At 41.9% G+C, this 18,315-nt stretch overlaps 1 pseudogene; it reads left to right on the top strand.

Moving 5' to 3' along the window:
• Positions 1-15,864: 15,864 nt before the first annotated feature.
• LOC146038441 (5S ribosomal RNA) lies at positions 15,865-15,983 on the top strand (annotated as a pseudogene).
• The last annotated feature ends 2,332 nt before the right edge of the window (positions 15,984-18,315 follow it).

Genomic DNA, 18,315 nt, shown 5'->3' with positions numbered 1-18,315 from the left:
TTTTAAATCTTAATGACAACAGAAACTACCCAAATGACCCTGATCAAAAGTTTACATACCCCAGTTCTTAATACCATGTATTGGCCCCTATAACATCAATGACAGCTTGAAGTCTTTTGTGGTAGAGTAGTTGTGGATGAGGCTCTTTATTTTCTCAAATGGTAAAGCTGCCCATTCTTCTTGACAAAAAGCCTTCAGGTACCGTAAATTCTTGGGCTGTCTTGCATGAACTGCACGTTTTAGATCTCCTCAGAGTGGCTCAATAATATTGAGGTCAGAAGACTGGGCCACTCCAGAACGTTCACTTTATTCTGCTGTAGCCAATGACAGGCCAACTTGGCCTTGTGTTTTGGATCATTGTCATGTTAGAATGTTCAAGTACTTCCCATGCCCCGCTTCCGGGCTGATAAGTGCACATTTTTATCCAGTATTTTCTGATAACATGCTGCATTCATCTTGCCATCAATTTTGACCAAGTTTCCAGTGCCTATGTAGCTCACACATCCCCAAAATATCAGCGATCTACCTCAGTGTTTCACAGTAGTAATCGTGTACCTTTCATCATGGGCCTTGTTGACAAATGTAACGTTTATGGTTGTGGCCAAAAAGTAAAATTTGGGTCTCATCACTCCAAATGACTTTGTAACAGAAGTTTTGAGGCTTGTCTCTGTACTGTTTGGAGTATTGTAAGCGACATGCTTTGTGGCATTTGCGTTCTAATGGCTTCTTCTAAGGACTCGACCATGCAGCCCATTTTTCTTCAAACGCCTCCTTATTGTGCATCTTGAAACAACCACACTTTTTTTCAGAGAGTCCTGTATTTCAGCTGAAGTTATTTTTGGATTTTTCTTTGCATCCTGAAAAAATGGCAGTTGTGGCTGAAATTTTTGTTGGTCTACCTGACCGTGATTTGGCTTCCACAGAATCCCATATTTCCACTTTTTAATTAGAGTTTGAACACTGCTGATTGGCATTCTCAATTGCTTGGATATCTCTTTACAGTATATCCCTTTCCTGTTTTATACAGTTCACCTTTTCCCGCAGATCCTTTGACAATTCTTTTGCTTTCCCCATGACTCAGAATCCATCCAGACAAGAAGAATAAATTACTTGTGAGACAGCTAGACTCCCAATGGGCCATAAAGATGTTTGCTAAACTGGGTGCGCAAATCGTACCCATAGCTGTCCCACTGGTCTGCAGGAACCACTCATTTAGAGATTCAAAGTAATTGTGTTTCAACACAAAGCGTAAACATTCACACAAAAACAAAACCCTTTCAGGAGACATATTAGGATTGCACTGTAGGCAAGTCTATATAGCCTGAATGCCCTTCTCGTGTGGTATGCTGGTATACAGGGCTTGCACGTCAATTATTACAAAGCTGTAGTCAGGCTTCCACCTCACAGGTTCCAGAATCTGCAAAAGGTGTGTAGAGTCTCTGATATAGAACATATCAGAAATAAGAAACAAGTTGTAATGAACCATAGTGTCTCTAGACACTTCAAGGAGCATCATGCTTGTGATCCTGCCTAGACGCGGACAAAGTTTGCTAATAGCTACAGGACACACAGCCTATACATTTGACACAACCAAGTTTCGGGGTGCCAAAAAATGGTGTAAATTTAGTATTACCCATATTAGTGACATCTGAATGAACTACAAAATCACGAATGTTCTTACCTCGTGAATAGCCTGACATAATTCTTTTATTGTTAATGGCTGTTAGATTAGGGTCAGAGGCTATGATGGGCCAATATTTAGTAACAGTTTGCTTCGTAACTTTACTAGCTGTGTTATATCTGGTTGGCCAGATGATAGTATTGCTGTGATCTTTTTTAGGGCGAGTGGATAGAGTACTCTCCCTTGTTCTAGCCATGACCTTATTTTTAATCTTAATAAGTTCATTCCTGGCATATCCCCAGTCAACATATTTCTAGACCATAAGACATGCTACAGCCGTTGGCTGTCGCACTGCATGACAGATAGTGGAGCCGGCAACATGAAGCTCCCACCCACACTGCTTATGTCCTGCATGCGGGGAAGGGTAAGGGTCGGGAGAGGCAGATGAGAGCGACCTGCAGAGGACAGACTGAGGAGGACAGCTTTGGAGTAGAGATGGGACTTTCGCGAACGAAGCAGGTCTTTTGGAAGGATCTCATAAAAGACTGAGGGAACCGCCGATCCCATTGTTCTTTTACTTTCAGTTTCGTTTGTTATTACAATTAATTTGCCTGAGCTCAACACTGCCACCTGTGGCAGCTGAGATGTACTAACTCTGGAGACTGAGTACAGTGCTGCGACTGCAAGTGAAAGAAAGAATAACAAGGCTGCTGCTGCTGCTAGGGATGGCCATCGGTGCAGATGCCATCAATGCTTGCCAACGATGGCGATGCTGCACCCAGCCATCGATCAGTGTTTTACTCGGTCATGTATGTTCTTATTTGTTCAGCTCACTGTTTAAAAAAAAAAAAAAAAAGTAAAAAAAAAAAATGGCAAAAAATTATTGTAAAACAAATTAAGCTTCGTTATTACAAAATTACCCCTTCATTGAAAGCAAGCCGATGCTCTGAGTAAAAGATCCAGATCTTTCCACGGACTGAACCGCTGGATCCCAGCTCTCGTTAGTGACCCGTTTTGCCCATCTCTACTTTGGAGTTACTGCTGATCTGCAGTACTTCCAGGAGCCACTAGGTGCCCCCATCTGATCTCAGTGTGGAGCTCTGCACTAATCACTAGAGAGAGACAGCCTGCCCTGGGCAGGCTGGGACCTTACAGAGGAGTTACCTATCTATCTGTTATCTGTCTGTCTATATCTATCTATCTATCTATCTATCTGTATTATCTGTCTGTCTACAGTATATTGTTCTTTCTATCTATCAAATAGTAAGTAACAAGACATTGGTTCCCCCGGCACACTGAATAGTTTTAGCAACCAATCTTGAACACTACATGATAATAGAATTCAGAGATATTGGTTACATATACCTGCGCAGGTGTATGATATGCCCCCAAGCCGCGTCAAGGCTTCTCTGTATATTGGGGGTCCCTAGCGCTATATCTAGGTGCAGGGTGTGGCACCCCAAAAACTATCATAAGCTAGGAGGCCCAGTGCGGCATGCCAGTGAGATACTAAGTGTTAATAATTAGTGATAGGAAGCCGAAGCTATACATAAAGAGAGAGATAAATGAAATGTAATTAAAATAAGAGAGAAAGAGTGTTAGTGAGGGAAAAGTGTTAATAGAATGTAAGGGCATGCCGCGCTAAAGCCACCCAGCCCAACCAGTCCAGGGGCACCACACCCCACACCACTGTCACCCTAAATTGGGTCTACAATTAGTCAGCAATTAGTCAGTAAGGATCCACAAGCTAACCTTCCCTTTGTCGACCTCATCCCTGCCAAAAGTATACTCCTTTAACAATGAATTGCATGCAACTCGCTAGCTAATTAGCTACCCTGCTTAATAATTAAAGCTAATTAACTTAATTTAATGGCTGAACACTGATTATATTGGTTTGTTATACAAATGTACGTATCCTGAGTTCCACTTTTGTTACAATGTATACATACATTTTAGCTCCTTAGCAGACAACTCCTGTAAAAAAAAAAAAACTTTTGCACCCACCTTTAACGCAGGAAATGTATATTGCCTTTTAAACGGGGACCAGGAAGTGGGTGGTACCTGACTATATTTGGAATATGTATGTGTTGGAGGCAGTGAGTGCATTACGAACCAGAAACTATAAGGGGGCGCAATGACGCAACACACACAGAAACTCACAAGAAAACCTGCGTTATGGGCCAATGCTAAAAATCACATTGGCACCTTCTGAATATCCCTGTAATCATTTGAAAAGCTTTCCCTAATGGGAACCAGGTTTTTGGTCCTCACACTGCAAGAGGTCTCCACGACGTGACTGTATAAACAGATTCCGTTCCTAACAATGGGCCTTATTTTGGTTCATTCTTTCTGACAAAATCCTTCTTAGATGGGCAAAACCATGTGCACTGCAGGTGGGGCAGGTGTTACTTGTGCAGAGAGAATTAGATTTGGGTGGGGTTTTACTTCAAAGTGAGATCTATATTGCAGTGAAAAAATAAAGCAGTCAGTATTTTCCCTGCACAGAAACAAAATTACTCACCCAAATCTAATTCTCTCTGCACATGTTACATCTGCCCCCCCCCCCTGCAGTGCACATGGTTTTGTCCATCTAAGAAGGATTTTGTCAGAAAGAATGAACCAAAATAAGGCCCAATGTGATAATTACCAGAACACGCACACACATATATATCATGGTAGAGGGGGCTCTTCATGGTAAAATACCTTTTTTATCCCAAATACTGATACAAACACTTGTCATCCATTACAATCCTGTGGAAGGGACACTGTAACAAAAATATCAAATGGGAAGAGGTACTCTAACAAAATCTTTTTTTTGTAGCATGAGTTGTGTTATGGACCATGGAAGGGAGGGCGCAAAATTTCAGTTTGCAGGGGGTGGCGCCAGACACTCTAGCACCAGCCCTGAGTGGGGCCATGCGACAATTAACAGTATAGCATCGCTAGATTTAGCTGTATGTACAGAAAGTGAGGGATGATGCTAGAAATCACATGAGTATGCATCGGTAAAGATATAGTAGCTACACACTAGACAGTTTTACGAATTTCTCCTAACGATATGTCATTTAAAACATCCCCTAGTGTGTACCCAGCTTTAGGTGTGCCTTTTGCAAACAGTGTCAGCCTAATGCAAATATAATTCCATCTGCACAATTTAACTTTTCCACTTCCAAGCAAATCTGCAAACAATTCTTGCTTTATAGATGCTCAGTATGAATACCAAAATTGAACAGGATTTATATAAACTCTATTTGTAATATCCTATCACATTCATGATAGGATATTACAAATAGAGTTTATATAAATCCAGATCAGTTCTATTTCTGACAGCCAGTAAATGGATCATTATTGTTTTGGAATTTTTATCCAGAGCATTTTTATTATATTAATTGAAATATTTTTAGGACTCCTCTATATGTTCTCCTCAGTTATGTGCGATAGCCAAGAATTATCCCCACGAGGGACTTGTTTTTAAGTTTCTGAAGATACGGAGAGCTTGAAGAAACTTTGTTATAAGTTTAATGAATAATTAAAAGGCATATTTTATCCAAATATATATTGTTTCTTATAACATTTTATATGTTGTTATTTATATTATTACAGTGTAACAGCAAAATTAAAGCAGTAAATTATTTTGTTGTCTTTAAAGACTTTCTTTTGCTTATAAAGCATTAGGGGGCAGCAAAACATTACAGAGAGTTTTGGAACCTCATTTTACTTTGCTGTTACTGCTCAGTAAAGGGTTCAAAGAAAGCTTTTTTTTCTGGATATTCTTAATGGAAATAAATTAGTGTTTAATTTTACTAAATCTCTATGAGCGCATTGTCCAGTTCATAGCGATGTACAAGATAAAGCACCCGTGCTCTTGTCTGTGACACAGTGCTTTAAGCTAATTAAATATGTATTGCACATGATTTGAGTGGAAACACTTATTAAATACCATTTTTCTAACCATTACGGACTGAAATTCTTATGGTATAAATATTTTGTGTATAAAAAAATTCAGAAAATAAAGTCAATTGAAATGACGGCTTGTGAACTATTTTAAATGAATGTTGATACTTTATCTGAATACAATAAACTTGACCACAAGTGGAGTGTAGGGTAGGCATCATACAGTGGCGTAACAGAAAATTTTGCTCCCCCCCCGCCGGGAATATATCGTCGCCCCCCCCCCCCGGGAGCTGGCAGGGGGGTCTGTGCGGCGCGGGGGTACCTGTGGTCAGGGACTCGGGAGAGCCTGGAGGTCCCTGCGGCGCTGATTATGAGTATGAGGTCCCTGCAACGAAGTGGAAATACTGCGCTACCGCCGTGCGGCGGCGCGGGAAGCACTTCTGACTCTGAAAACACTGGGCGCATGCTGATTGGCTGAATCTCAGCCAATCAGTGTGCGGCCGCGGCCAGTGTTTTCAAAGTTAGAAGCGCTTCCCGCGCCACCTCGCGGCGGTAGCGCAGTATGTCCACTTCGCTGCAGGGACCCCGGCAACTCCTAATCAGCGCCGCAGGGACCTCCAGGCTCTCCCGAGTCCCTGACCACAGGTACCCCCGCGCCGCACGGACCCCCCTGCCAGCTCCCCGCTGCACCCACAAGCAGTGGGGAGCTGGCGAAGAAACAACAGCGCCCGCAGACCCCCGGCGCCTCCCCGCCACCGCGGGGGCTGCGGCCCTTTAGTTACGCCACTGGCATCATAACTACTTCTGCTGGGGTTCATTTTCTTTCATACAGTTCATTATGTTCTTGTTCACATACTGCATGTTGACTACCTCATGGACTGTATGCTGACAGAGTACATGTTGAAATGAACCCAGTGTTGACATCGAACCCAAAGAATCACCCCTAACATAATGTTGACATTTTCACTATGTTGAAATACATTTTTATATACATTATTACATACATTATCCAGATGTTGACATTTTAGATATTGACATTTTAAACACATAGGAGCTGTATCAAACTTTAAAGATAGATGTGTTACCAATAGAATATATATATAACATGACATCATTAATATAATTACAGATGGAGGCCAGGATGTATGATCATTGCGAAATTGCTAATCAACTGTATCGCAATGACACTAATCGCATATGTATTGATACATATGCGATTAGTATCTCAAAGGGCAGCTATGGTGAAAAGAGATGACCTTTGGAAAGTGGCCGGCGCCGGCTGAGAGAGTCCATTTGGATCTCTCTTAGCTCCTGCGCCCGGGAGCCTCCTGTTTCAGGGGCTATTGGGCTCCACCTCCTCCTGCCTGTACTCAGGAGAGGAAGTCAGGGTTGCTAGGGAGAAGGAGATCATTGGGTCCAGGCAGCACACAAGGAGGCTTCTTGGACAGTAAGTTAGGAGGGGCCGGCAAGGATCTGCAGGGGGGCTGGGGGGGGGGGGGGGGGGGCGATGGGATGCAAAAAGAAGCCCATAGGCTTTGGTAGAATTATTTTACCACACTTTTCGTTTGATACATCCAACAAAGAAGCTTGGCAGGGCTATCAAGAGTGGAGATGGGCCTGCATACTTACTTGATGTGGAAAAGTACTACAGTACTGTATGTGCCAAGGTAAGATAAGTAAATGTGAGAGGAATGGTGAGGGCTTTGTACGTGCGTGTGTAAAACTTAAATTGGATTAGGATGGGGAATGGGAGCCAATGATATATGTCAACATATACTGTATGCCAAATTGATCATATCTGTTTGACTTTCCACTCCTGTCCACCTGCTAGTGAAAATAGCCACCCTTTTATCAGCATACACTTGCGTCAATCATATACCTGGCTGGAGATATGTGAATCTCTGTGTACTGTACGCACAACTCAGAGCAACCTGCTATTCCATTTATACATCTCAAGATGCCAGAAGTAATCCAGTACACGAAGTGTAACTCAAGAATTATTGGATTAGGGGAGTCATCATCAGGGCAGAATAGTGCCCGGCCGGGCCCAGGTACTTTTCTTGGGCATGACCGATTACTGGGTATGCCCCATGCACAGTTAGAATTAGGCAGGTGACCCGTCCACTTTTTGCATATTCGGTTGTGGGTCTGGATCCCCGACCATGTTTTGGATCTGGATGTGTTTTAAATCAGCACCCTTCTGTGTTTTGTGTTTAAGATCTGTATTATTAAAAAAAAAAACATAAAAATGCTGAAGTCATAGAATTTGGTAGGTGTTTATTGCTCCTATGTGATTAAAACCTCAATAACATGAATTTCCAGTCTATTCTGAACACCTCACACCTCGCAATATTGTTTTTAGGCCAAAAGGTTGCACCGAGGTAGCTGGGTGACTAGGCTAAGTGACACAAGTGGCACAAATGTGGCCCATTTGGGAGTGACAGTCATTAGGTCGACACCATTGGGTTGACATACTGCAAAATCGACAGGTGTCTAGGTCGACATGGCTCAAGTTCGATAGGTGTCTAGGTCGACATGGCTCAATGTCAACAGGTGTCTAGGTCAACATGAGACAAGGTCGACTGGTATCTGTATTACGTCAACATGGGTTAGGTCGACAGTCAAAAGGTCGACATGGGGGTTTTCACTGTTTTTTTGAGCCGACGTGCTGACAGGCGGTATTTCATGCCCTACCATCCACTAGGGCACGGTGGGAGAATAAAATAGCATGCGAGCCATGCGAGGGGACGTGGTGCACTTAAAACAGTGCCCATGTTGACTCTGTCGACATTCGGGTAAAAAAATAGTGAAAAACCCCATGTCAACCTTTTGACTGTCGACCTAACCCATGTCGACCTGACGCATGTGTCGACCTAGAAACCTGTCGACTATGTCCCATGTCGACCTAGACACCTGTCGAACTTGTGCCATGTCGACCTAGACACCTGTAGACCCAATGGTGTCGACCAAGTCACTGCCAACCATCATTGGGTCGATCCAATAATCCCAACCCGTCAAAATTGTAAGCCAAAATTGCACCATGTGTACACACCTTTAACTGCTCTAACAAGCTAGACTATTGTGTTTCATGTTTAGCTTTGCAGCCTGAAAAGCTACTGTAGCACTAGTCCCACATGAGCACATGTAGAGGGATGGGAGAAAGCTGAAAAAGGGGAGAGAAACAACAGTGAGATGACAGTATCTATGAGTAGGAATGGATTAGCCATTCCCATAACTGCTTGTGCACAGCTTTATTATCCTAGGCAATTTGCTGTAAACCAGTAAACTGAGAAAAAACAGTGTGAAGGCTAATCCTGACTGTGTGCAGCAGGACATATGATATGATAGCAGGAATTTGATGTGAGGAGAGGCAGCCACTAGGCAGGACAAAAATAATAGATTACCAAGGCCCTTATTCTGATTGACGCGGACTTTACCGCATACTTTCGGATCGCGTCTTTACGGCGTCTGCGCATGCGTGGAGAACGCAACGCGCATGTGCCACGCCTTGACTCGGTACCAGTTCGGCCAGATCCCGTCCAGAACTGTTCACCGCTATCATTCGGGAAATAGGGGCGTATTATGGGCGTCATGCGGAATGACACATGGGCGTAGTTTCAAAGTGGGCAAAACGGGGCGGAAACATGGGCGGACACGGGGGAGTACACTTATGTTGGGGGGCGTACATTCGGAAACCACTCCGAATGCACGCGATCAAAAAGGGCAGAAATGTGCGGTGTCCACAAGTGTACTATTGCTTTGCGGACACCACTCGTTCATGCGGTAGGCGAACGTACGCCTAATGACTACAACCATTAACACCTGATTGTTTATAATCTTTTACACAGGGTGTAATACAAACCATTGCACTTACATTGCTGTAACGGTTAATGTGTGCAATGCATGTGTTAGGCATGCTTGTAAGGATATATTGGCATCTAATTGATTCCAATTCCAAATAAGCTGTTTTTTATGAGGATAGGTAATTGAATAAGTGGGTCATGTGATGTATTGCAGAATTGACATAATAGTGGGTTGTTTGGCGTAAATACTCCGCTTACGGGCGGTAGCACCGCTTGCCTCCCGTTCGGATGCGGTATTTCCGAGCATACTCTGTAATACTCAGTAATACCGTGCAGAATCGGAGTGTTTCTCCCGCACACGCATGGTTTGTATGTCGTCCGTAAACACGCCCTGTTCTTAAAGAGTGAGTCCGTCCGAATGCGGAGGACACGTGGGCGTTTCTACGGACGATGGCCGCACGCGGCAAAACACCGTGGCGTGCGGACCGCACCGTAAGAATGCGGGAATATCCGCACCGATCAGAATAAGGGCCCAAGTCTCTTCTTTCTTATGCCCACCAACAACCCAAAAAATGAAACACAAGAGGAAAGTTATCAAAAAGAGATCAAATGGTGGCAAGACACCTGAGCACTCAATCAAAATCACCTTAAATCATACAAAAAGAAGAATTCTAAATGCTGAATTTGTACTCCATGAAGTATCGATTTTGTTCTCAGATTTTTTTCCCCCGTTTGCACTTGTCACAATCCAACATCTATACTGCTAATGTTGTTTTCTAAAGACATGATCGTTTTGGAAAATACAATTTGTCTTTCTGCTACTGTACTCCATGTCTGATGTGGTGGACAGAGATAGGAAATCAGATCAGCACTTAATAAGAGGACTTACCATTTTAAAGTAAACAACCTCTCCTTTTTTCATTTTGGATTTCTTTGGGGTTTTATTAGCATTTATATTTTGTTTTTGTTTTATTTTTCTCCATTATTATACTTGTTTTTTTTTTTTTTTATATATTTTTATGGTGGTAATATTACAGGCAAGTTACCAGGTAATGTTGGTATATGCAAAAGGAAAGGATATTAACATAGAAACATAGAATTTGACGGCAGATAAGAACCACTTGGCCCATCTAGTCTGCCCCTTTTTTTAAACATGTTACCTCAAACCATATTTGATCCTTATTTTTTTGTAAGTATATCAATATGCTTATCCCAAGCATGTTTAAATTGTACTACTGTATTTGCATCTACCACCTCTGTTGGGAGGCTATTCCACTTATCTACTACTCTTTCTGTGAAAAAATTCTTCCTCACATTTCCCATGAATCTTCTTCCCTCTAGTTTCAGTGCATGTCCTCGTGTTCTGTTGCTCCTCTTCCTGTGAAGAATGTCTCCCACCTGTACCTTGTTAAAGCCCTTGATATATTTGAAAGTTTCTATATTGCGGCCAGAGAGTAATACCCCTTTCACATTGCACTTTTAAAACGGTATATTGCCGTTTTTTTCCCATTTTAAAACGTTTAAGGCTGCAATGTGAAAGTGCCAAAGTTGATTTACCGGTTAAAGATAACCGGTATTTCAACATGGTTAAAAAGCAGAGTCCTACACATTTTAAAGCCGTTTTTTAGGCAGTGTGAATGGCTCTATTTCAATGGCTTGAAACGTGTCCCTTGGGGGTTATACGGGTTGAATTTTGAATGGTATTAAATGATTTTTAAAACGGTTTTCACCTGCAATGTGAAAGGTCTCAAGGCTCAGACCCGTTTTAAAGTCCCATTTAAGAATACCGTGTCATTACCCATTTCTGCAATGTGAAAGCAGTATAAGTAACTACACACTAAAGGGGTTTCAAACAATATGCGGTCTTTTCTAGGCATACAGGGGTTTATACAACATTTTTTAGCAAGTAATATATCATATTCAAAGCATGTGTAAACTTTTGACAAAAGTGTTATCAGAATCACGTATACTCTGTAAGCTGTACTTGTATTGGTAGCAGTGGGCAGCATTGCCAAAACTATTGTTATAAATAAGCAATAATGACTTTAATATTTTTTTAATTGTTCATGAGTACATGCTGATAGTATTATTTTAATATTATATTTTTATTTATAAGGCGCCACAAGTGGTACGCAGTGCTGTACATATAGAACACATTAGAACAGTACAAGGTATACAGAACTATACCTAACAGTGACAGAAGAACAAAAACAGCGCAATTAACAGCACAAATCTTTGTACACAATGCAGCTGAGATATAGGGATGTGAGTGAGAAGAGATGCAGGTATAGATTGTAGGTAAGAGAGCTGTAATTGAAATGCAAGAAGAGTGCTGTGAGAACAGGGGGGAAGAGGGCCCTGCTCTAAGGAGCTTACAATCTAAAGGGAGCAGGAGACAGACAGGTGACATGAGGTGCAGGTATGGAGACCTGAGGCAAGAAGTGAGCATGGCAGGGACAGTCAGGACATGAGGCAGCAGGTAGAGAGAATGGACAATGTAGTCCTCTCCCTCCTCCAATCCTTTATGCAAATAAGCATATAAAAGTCTTTTGGTAAGAACAATGGGAAGCCATCTGGTTCATTCCTGTTGCTGTATGTCAGAAATTTGAACAAACTTTATTCAGAGTTTAACTCTATCCATACTTGCCTACTTCTGAAAACTAGTTTCAGGGAGATTATAGTTGGTGGTAGAATTTTTCCCAGTGCCCCATTAAAGGGGCGTGTCAGGCTCCACTTAAAGGGCGTGTCTATTTCCATATATGGAGAGATTGTGAAAAGAGATTGTAAACGTGGAACCTAGAAGCATGGCTGTGTACTGCTACATGTGAGAGGAATATTGTTAAATTACTTATATCCAAATGTAGATGAGCCCCAAAGCAGTTAGTAAGAGCTACTATACTTGGTAAAGTGCTGGGAAATGGCGCTGATGATTCAATGTAAATGTATCTACTGTATCTCTCATTCATTTTTTCCCAAAAATGTAACAGTGTAATGTGGGCTAGGTGAAATGAGGGATATTGCTAGACTAATGAGGGAGAGAGGGAGATTGCTGCTATTTCAGGGAAGAGGGTGTAGATCCGCACAGACTGGTAATTTATTTATTTATTTAGAAACCAACTTATAAAAACTACTTGGAGAGATAATTTCTGGTAGTTGTGAGGTTGGCGGTGCGCCCAGCGTTTAGGATCAATGATTGTACACTGGGATTTTTGTCAGGAAGAGACTGACAAAGAAAGAAAAAAACGCTTTTTGGGCGCACTCCTTTAAATTTGGATGAATTCAATGGTTATTTTTAAAACATAACTTTTATTAAAGACTTTTTTTTTAAAAGAATGGCAAAATTGGTTAGGTAATTGGTTTAAAAATGTAGTGTGATCCTTGAACAAAAATTGCTAAGGAAAAGTAATTGTTGTGTCACACTTTAATTTTACATTTATGCACTGTATTGTCAAAGGTACGATTACCAGTGAACATAGGCAGTAAAATGATTCAGTTCCCCCTAAATGTATATAATCTTTTGTGCTAATATTGCACCATGGGTATACCTGGAATGGTTTACCAAGGGAGGAAAAAGGGGAAGTCACAGCCTCAAAAAATAAATACTCTATAATAGAAACTCACTCTGGCAGTCATAAATACAGATATTTGACTTGAAACGGCGGCTTGCCTCCCTTGTACTTATACTGACACACATGGTCTTCCCCAGGGGTCTCCCACCTAGGTACTATCCCGGCCCTCCACTGCTTGGCTTCCCAGTTCGGGGAGGGTTTGGGCAATCCAGCGGGGTATGGTGGCAATATGTGAAAAAAAATGAGCGCTGGTGAAATGGAGAAGAGTAAGAAAAAAAAAAAAATTATGAAAGTGAAAAAAGGGGAGAAAGAAACAAGGAGGCACCTGTAAAGAAACGAGGTTGATTGAAAAAATGTTTACGCTCCTTTGCAGGAGTGGAGTGTGAGTCCGTTCGGGAACCCTGTAATCTGTCCCTACCTCTATCCTGGCGCTGACGTGCAGGCTGCAGCGTGGGATGGAGCGAGCGGCAGAGATGTGATAGCCGCATCTGAGTCAGCTCCGTTGCTGCAGCTTGTCAGCGCGTCCCGTAGCGTCCCGTCTTTGACTGATGGTATTCTTAGCGGGGTCGGAGCTGGATAGCGGGGTGGTGATAGATGGGTATTCCTCTTCTGAACGGACAGCAGGATCAACGCGTTTCATGCGCCAAGCGCACTTTTTCAAGATGAATTCTGCTGGGCACTGTTGTCTCTTTTAAAAGAAGCTTTATTGATAAAAACGGATGTGGTCATCCACATTTGGTGGGAACCACATTGCCAGGCTCAATTTTGGAGCTTTTGAAAAATGAAAAGCGAGTGTCATAGCTTATTTTTGACAACTTATTTTGGAAAATTGTTAATAGTTTGCTAAAATGCAACAGTGTTTGCTATCAATAATGATAAAAAACTTTTATAATAAAAAGTATTTGTTTAAAAAACAATACAGGTGCCAAGAAAATGGAATTTAAGATGCAGAAAATGAGAAAAAAAGGGGATGCATTTTCTGCATCTAAAATTCAATTTTCTTGGCACCTGTATTGTTTTTTAAACAAATACTTTTTATTATAAAAGTTTTTTATCATTATTGATAGCAAACACTGTTGCATTTTAGCAAACTATTAACAATTTTCCAAAATAAGTTGTCAAAAATAAGCTATGACACTCGCTTTTCATTTTTCAAAAGCTCCAAAATTGAGCCTGGCAATGTGGTTCCCACCAAATGTGGATGACCACATCCGTTTTTATCAATAAAGCTTCTTTTAAAAGAGACAACAGTGCCCAGCAGAATTCATCTTGAAAAAGTGCGCTTGGCGCATGAAACGCGTTGATCCTGCTGTCCGTTCAGAAGAGGAATACCCATCTATCACCACCCCGCTATCCAGCTCCGACCCCGCTAAGAATACCATCAGTCAAAGACGGGACGCTACGTGACGCGCTGACAAGCTGCAGCAATGGAGCTGACTCAGACGCGGCTATCACATCTCTGCCGCTCGCTCCATCCCACGCTGCAGCCTGCACGTCAGCGCCAGGATAGAGGTAGGGACAGATTACAGGGTTCCCGAACGGACTCACACTCCACTCCTGCAAAGGAGCGTAAACATTTTTTCAATTAACCTCGTTTCTTTACAGGTGCCTCCTTGTTTCTTTCTCCCCTTTTTTCACTTTCATAATTTTTTTTTTTTTTCCCAACCTTAATCTTTTACCCTTCTACAACTCGTTTTTCTTACTCTTCTCCATTTCACCAGCGCTCATTTTTTTCACACAGTTACAGGAAATAAAAGGAAATTAATTTTTTCTTTTTTCTCTTTATTATTGAGCTGCTCATTTAACAATTAATTAGCGCAAGTGATAACAAAATTTTCTCTATGGTGGCAATATGTCAAGGGTTATTGGGTGTGATTCAATCAATTAAATCTGTTTGACTGCAGACAGAGATGGCGCATCAATTTTGACCCTTATTATTGGGTCTAACAGATTTTTGAATAAATTTACTGTCTGCACATAGACCCTCCTTATTGGGTGGGCATGGAGGTCGAAAAAAAAGGATTTTAATAAATGGCCATTCTGGGGTCAGGAAAGGCAGACTGTATAGAAAAATCACTTATGTGTATATATATTAGATGACAGATTTTGGGGAAAGAAAACCATATGTACACATAGTGTGAATTCCATATATTTGATGATTCTCAGTTCTCTTACGGCAGAGTTTGCTAGACAGGGAATTTATAGAACAGGGAAAGAGGTTTAGTTGCTGTAGCCATATCCTGTCAAGCAAAACAATTATGGTTGATAAATTATGTGCCTGTGATGGCAGAGTCTACACGTTCTATGACTGTTGACACATTGAGATCCTCCTGTATGGGTGGTGTTTTTCCTATTTTTATGGTTAGTTGCACCAAGGTATTTAGGAGAATGTCCTTAGGTTGATAGCCTATAGCCTTGTGTCTTCTAAATGACTTGCTAGTTGCAAATAGGTCAGTAACACACACTGTGTTTGATTGTTGACACAGTGTATGTAGACACAATGTTCCTTTTGTAATGGGAGTATCAAACTGATATTAATGGGTATCGGTGGAGCCCTGGGTACATTGTATAAGAGAAATGCAACAATATTAAGTTGTTAGAGACACCGCGCTGTGGGAGCACTTCCCGGCTGCACGTTGCAGTGGGAGATGTGCCGTAAGAGAACCGAGAATCATCAAATATATGGAATTCACACTATGTGTACATATCGTTTTCTTTCCCCAAAATCTGTCATCTAATATATATACACATAAGTGATTTATCTATACAGTCTGCCTTTCCTGACCCCAGAATGGCCATTTATTAAAATCCTTTTTTTTCGACCTCCATGCCCACCCAATAAGGAGGGTCTATGTGCAGACAGTAAATTCAGTCAAAAATCTGTTAGACCCAATAATAAGGGTCAAAATTGATGCGCCATCTCTATCTGCAGTCAAACAGATTTAATTGATTGAATCACACCCAATAACCCTTGACATATTGCCACCATACCCCGCTGGATTGCCCAAACCCTCCCCGAACTTGGAAGCTAAGCAGTGGAGGGCCAGGATAGTACCTAGGTGGGAGACTCCTGGGGAAGACCAGGTGTGGCAATATAAGTACAAGGGAGGCGAGCCGCCGTTTCAAGTCAAATATCTGTATTTATGACTGCCAGAGTGAGTTTCTATTATAGTGTATTTATTTTTGGAGGTTGTGACTTCCCCTTTTTCCTCCCTTGGTAAACCATTCCAGGTATACCCATGGTGCAATATTAGCACAAAAGATTATATACATTTAGGGGGAACTGAATCATTTTACTGCCTATGTTCACTGGTTATCGTACCTTTGACAATACATTGCATAAATGTAAAATTAAAGTGTGACACAACAATTACTATTACTTAACAATTTTTGTTCAAGGATCACACTACATTTTTAAACCAATTACCTAACCAATTGTGCCATTCTTTTTTAAAAAAAAGTCTTTAATAAAAGTTATGTTTTAAAAATAACCATTGAATTCAACCAAATTTAAAGGAGTGCACCCAAAAAGCGTTTTTTTCTTTCTTTGTCAGTCTCTTCCTGACAAAAATCACAGTGTGCAGGGAGTCTGCTGCAGAATGCAGGATGGTAGGCAACTATGACTCTATCACTCCTATTCCTATTTTTACGTAATAAAAAGACAGTTTTTAGGCAACTAAATCTTGTGATCATTGGTGTATATCTCCAAATTAAAGATAATCTCTGTCCTTTAAAGAATCATTTCTCATTTTACCATATTACTGGACATATAAATTATTTTTAGAACAGAAATTGATGGACATAGAGATTATAACTAAATGTCCATTGCCCAAAGTCATATAAAGTAAGTACTATCTAATAACATGCACTAAAAGTTTCCATCAGTGTCTGCTTGGTACACTACTTGTTCCACTCCATGTAACCCTACTCTGGGCTTTTTAATAACTTTGAGGATCATGAACCATAAGAGCCCCAAGACCTTGTTGCCTAAGCATCCATCATAGGATAATAGTGTAAAATGACCCAGGGTGTCATTTACTTCAAAAATTTATGAGCACAGTACATACTGTATCTAGGAATAAATGAACCATGACTGCTAATAGGGACTGTTCACGGTGCCCAAACCACCCTTTTATGCTAACTTAGTATTGAATGAGTGTACCTGTTAGGAAAGACAAATTGTGCCTACCCAGTTGCAGAAGTTCAAAAGTCCTGCTTGCCTCCTGCGGGCTAAGGCTTCAACTACAACAGCCACGTTTGTGGGGCCAAATTAGGTCCTGCCTCAGACCAGTGCCACCAGGTCTTAGGAAGGACAAGGCTGCTCACAGGAGTTTGAGATGATGCAATGCATGATGATGTGACGCAGTGATGATGTGGCCACACTCTGTCTTCCTATAAGTGAGGATGGGACCCAAGGGTGCTACACGCATAACCCTCTGAGGCACTTATGTATTATTTAGCTTCCCTTCTGGACATGTAACTTGGTGGAACTGCTATGCTATTACCATAGGCGTGCGCAGCCCATTTTCTTAGGGGGTGCACCATTCCAGGGGCGTGTCCATCACCGCCTATTATTACACAAAATGCCACACACTGTAATGCCCATTAGACATAATGCCACGCATAGTAATGCCCATTACACATAAAGCCATGCACAGTAATGCCCACCCCACACAATGCCACACACATTAATGCCCATTCTACATAATGCCACCCAACATAATGCCCATTACACATAATGCCACACACCATAATGGCCATGACACATAATGCTACACACTAATGCCCATTACACATTATTTGACACACATTATGCCACACACCGTAATGGCCATTACATATTACACAACACGTCCTAATGCCACACACACACACACACACACCATAATGCCTAGTACATATTATGCCACACAAATTCACCCACATGCTCGTTGCTAGATGTTACATGCTTGATGCCAGGGATTTCTTCCTCAATGCCAGGGGTTACATCTTGTTGCCCTGGGCTACATGCTCCTTTCCAGGGGTCTCATGCTCGTTGCCAGCGGGGGGAAGGGGGTGTGAAATGCTCATTGCCAGGGGGTGGGGTGAAATGCTCATTCCCAGGGGTTGGGTTTCATGCTCCCTGTGAAGGGGTGGTTAAATTCTCTTTGACAGTTGGAGTTTCATGCTCATTGCTGGTGGTGTGCACTGCACCCCACCTTTGAGCCGCTGGCCGAATGCTGCATGCCACACACTGAAACCACTTTATTTGTCAGTGGCGGCAGCATCCAGCCAGTGGTTAAAAAGGGAAGGACAAGGGAAGGAGGCTGTGGCATTTCAGGTACAGTGGCCCGTGCCCTCCCCTCTCTTCAGGGTGGCAGGACCCGGGACACTTGTACCCCTAGTACCCAGTAGCAAACGCAGGATTCTTGTGAGGTGGTTTCCATTC

The sequence above is a fragment of the Crinia signifera genome, chromosome 1 (assembly GCF_055691185.1).
Source record: "Crinia signifera chromosome 1, ASM5569118v1, whole genome shotgun sequence".
NCBI classification, from domain to species: Eukaryota; Metazoa; Chordata; class Amphibia; order Anura; family Myobatrachidae; genus Crinia; species Crinia signifera.
Note: the sequence above shows the minus strand (reverse complement) of the source record. Positions and strands in the feature narration are given on the sequence as shown.